The 4,315-nt window shown below is 38.5% G+C and overlaps 1 pseudogene; it reads right to left on the bottom strand.

Annotated features, from left to right (window-relative positions):
* Positions 1-368: 368 nt before the first annotated feature.
* On the bottom strand, positions 369-844 carry LOC147357902 (large ribosomal subunit protein uL23 pseudogene; annotated as a pseudogene).
* Positions 845-4,315: the final 3,471 nt, after the last annotated feature.

Genomic DNA, 4,315 nt, shown 5'->3' with positions numbered 1-4,315 from the left:
AAGGAAATCAACCCTGACTATTCATTGGAAGGACTGATGCTGAAGCTCCAATACTTTGGGCACATGATGTGAAGATCTGACTCACTGGAAAAGACCTTGAAGCTAGGAAATACTGAAGGCAAAGGGAGGAGCGGGCAGCAGAGGACGAGATGGTTCGATAACATCATTGACTCGAAGGACATGGATTTGAGCAAACTCCAGGAGAGAGTAAAAGAAGGGAGTCTGGCATGCTGCAGTCCATAGGGTCACAGAGTCAGACACAATTCAGCGACTGAACAACAACAATATACGTAGATATATAGATTTAAATAGATAGATAATCTAAATATAATGTTTAAATATATATGTTTGGAATTAGCTAGCTGGACTAGGTTTAGATGATCCCAATTTTATTGGCAACATCCAACGCACCATAGTCAGGAGTCAGTAGAACATATGCCTTCTCTCCATCAAGCCAGATCAGGGTATTCACTTTGGCCACTTCGGTGTCATAGAGCTTCTTCACAGCCTGTCTGACCTGGCATGTGTTGGCCTTGATATTCACAATGAACACAAGTGTGTTATGTTCTTCTATATTCTTCATGACTGACTCAGTAGTGAGAGAGAACTTGATGATGGCATAGTGATAAAGCTTGCTTCCCCTTACAGGTGTTCTCCTGAGGCTGCCTCCAGAGACTCAGTGTTTTGGGTCATCAGGAAATGGGTGATGTCTGGATCTTGTGTGTGTGTGTGTGTGTGTGTGGCTGTGGACTTCTTTCAGCCCTGCTTTCTTAGCCTTCAACGCCTTTGCTTTGGCTTCAGTTTTGGAAGAGGCAGAGGCTTCCTTCTTCACCTTTGACTCCATCTTTGTAAAAAGCTATATAATGATTAGCATGCAAAGCCTTCCACAATCCTGCTGTTACTCTCTTCTCTAGCTTCAGTCCCCTTTATGCACTCTAGCACAGCTGAATTAGACCATAATCTATTCTCCACACAAAATCTGAATTTTCCAATCTTCATAGCTTTTCTCAAGCAAAGTTTAAATATTTATCATCTGGGAAACCTTCCTCAGGTTCAAATTCTGATTTTTTTTCCAACTTTCTGATTATTAACAAAGAACAGGTTTTTCACATCTCAAAAATGTATCCATATTTGTGAAATGAACTATTCATTCTTATTTTGCAAGGATTAAATTACTTTCTGTAAACTGCCTGGCATAGAAAAACTAAACACTAGTTACTGTTATTAAGCGAATGAGTACTGCTTAATAAAGAGACTAGAAATGCCTATATTTGGAATTTCAAATGTGATAAAGTTGGGACTTCCTGGCGGTCAAATGGTTAAGACTCCACCCCTCCACTTCAGGGGGAATGTGTTCTATCCCTGGTCAGGGAACCAAGATCCTGCACACAGGAGAAACCAAAGGGAGTGGAGGGACTATGACAAAGTAGCATTTTAACTTAGTGAAGAAAGGAAGACCTATTCAATTAATGGTATTGGGCTGTTGGACTACGTTATTGCTGTTAAGGAAATAAAATCAGTTCCCATCTCAGTAAAAAACAGAAATTCCAAATAAATTAAAGATGTACTTGTTTTAAAAACTACAAAAATGTTAAGAATTAAAATTAAGACTTTAAGAAAAAAATTAAAAGAAAATGTCTGGGAAGTTGGAAAGCTCTTCCCGAGATAATAAAACCATATTTCATAAGCAGTAACAATTGAACGATTTAATTATGCAAAAATGTAGTCAAACATAAATAAAAGTCCTAGGGAAAAAAGTTACAAAGCATGTAATACACTAAAAGTTAACATGCTTAAATACCAAAGTGTTAGTCGTTCAGTTGTGTCCAACTCTTTGCGACCCCATGAACTGTAGTCTGCCAGGCTCCTCTGTCCACGGGATTTCCCAGGCATGAATGCTGGAGTGGGTTGCCATTTCCTTTTCCAGGAGATCTTCCTGACCCAGGAATCAAACCCAAGTCTCCTATATTGGAGGCAGATTCTTTATCATCTGAGCCACAAGGGAAGCCCGTGAATACTAAACGTCGGCATAAATGAATAAGAAAAAATAGGAAATGTGCAAAGAATCAAAATAGGCAATTCAGACTAGAAGAAAAACAAATGGCCAATATATATATGAACAAATGTTCAAAGGTAAAAAATGAAAATCAGTATCATATTAAAATATAGTAGTTTTGTATTGATTGGAAAACATAAAAATAAATGATCAGCCCCCAGAGCTGGTGGTTCCACATGAAAACATATAGATATATCTATAAGAATATTCACTGCTACACCATGGCAATAGTAAAAAAATTTTTTACAACTTCCATGTTCATCAATAGGACAATAAATGAATAACGGTACACTTATTACAGTGAAATGTCTTGTTTCCATTTTTTGAAAAGGAGTAGAATTGATGCTTTCAAACTGTGGTGCTGAAGAAGACTCGAGAATCCCTTGGACTGCAAGGAGAGCAAACCAGTCAATCCTAAACAAAATAAATCCTGAATATTCATTGGAAGGACTGATGCTGAAGCTGAAGGTCCAGTACTTTGACAACCTGATGCAAAGAGCTGACTCATTTAAAAAAAAAAAAAAAAAAAAACCCTGATGCTGAAAAAGATAGAGGGTAGGAAGAGAAAGGGGTGACAGAGGATGAGATATTTAGATAGCATCACAGACTCAATGGACATGAGTTTGCACGAACTTCAGAAGATAGTGAAGGACAAGGAAGCCTGGCATGCTGCAGTCCATGGGATCACAAAGAGTCAAATTAACCATGCATATAGTTAAGTGAAAAAGCAAATTGAAGATTAAAATGCATAAGATTTTTTTACTGTTTATTAATAAGACACTTTATGTTATAATTAAGAGAAAATCCAACCCCGATTTGGCTTGAGCAAGCACAAAGGGAAATGTCTGTTCCTGAAATTGAAAAGTATGTTTCTAGTATCAGATTTATGTAAAGATTCAAGATATCAACCAGGGTTCCATTTCTTTATAACTCTCTGCTCTGCCCTCCAGATGTTGACTCTCCTAAGGCCAGGATTAAGGTGAGGTTCAGTACAGGAAAGGTGCACTGAACCACATTGGAACCCAAGACAAAAGGAAAAATGGGAGCCCCTATGTAGAGCTGACCTTTGAACAACTCAGGCATTAGGTGCACCAACCTACCAAATAGTAGAAAATCTGTATGTAACTTTACAGTGGACCCTACCTATTGGAGAAGGAAATGGCAACGCATGGTAAGTGGAGGGTAATTTTACTAGGGTATCCAAAAATTTGCAAAATGTACTAGGGTATCCAAAAATCAGTAAGCTAGATAAATACTTTAATACAATCTTTTTTAATTTTTATTTTCAGTACATTAAATTTACTCATAAAAACATTCTAAAAACATACAATTTTTCCTTTATAACCACGTCTAATAAAACATAAAAATACCCAAAAGAGAATACTTGACACTTACAATTCAAAATCAAATTAGCAGAACATTAAATATTTAGAAAACCATATCATTAAAAATATTTATAAAGTTACATGCAATTTCGTAGAATTGACATAAAGTGAAAAGTGAAAGTTGCTCATTAGTATATGACTCTTCTGTGACCCCATAGACTGCAGCCTGCCAGGCTCCTCTGTCAATGGAATTCCCCAGGCAAGAATACTGGAGTGGGTCTTTCTGACCCAGGGATTAAACCCAGGTCTCCCTCATTGCAGGCAGATTCTTTACTGTCTGAGCTTCCAGAGAAGCCCTGCTGCTGCTAAGTCACTTCAGTCGTGTCCAACTCTGTGCGACCCCATAAACGGCAGCCCACCAGACTCCCCCATCCCTGGGATTCTCCAGGCAAGAATACTGGAGTGGGTTTTTCTGACCCAGGGATTAAACCCAGGTCTCCCTCATTGCAGGCAGATTCTTTACTGCCTGAGCTTCCAGAGAAGCCCTGGGAAGCCCTCAAGTTACATGAAATTTCGTAGAATGGCATAAAAGAATGGCTCAAAAATGGGAGAATTTTTTTTCATTCCTAAAAAGGAACTATGTCCAACAGAAGCTGTGAAGATTCTCAAGCACATGAGGTCTTCAGTTTTAGTACCAACGCCTGTCTTTGTGCATCTAAGAACTTTACCCTGAGAGGGGCTTCTTACAACACCAGGATGGATTGGGTAGTGTGCTCCTCCCTCCAATAATTGTGTAGAAACATTGACCTTTGGCCTCAGCCAGCACAGCACGAAGTTTGCAGGTGTTGATTAAAGGTACGCACTTTGATTCAGAATCTCAGGACTTTTCTGTAACTGAGCCTTTTCAGAACCCATGGTTTTAATTTTTTTAATA

Source organism: Bos grunniens, chromosome 15 (genome assembly GCF_055505025.1).
Source record: "Bos grunniens cultivar Pamir isolate PY7600 chromosome 15, Bosgru_T2T1.0, whole genome shotgun sequence".
Lineage (NCBI taxonomy): Eukaryota > Metazoa > Chordata > Mammalia > Artiodactyla > Bovidae > Bos > Bos grunniens.
This window is presented reverse-complemented; position numbering and strand designations above follow the sequence as displayed.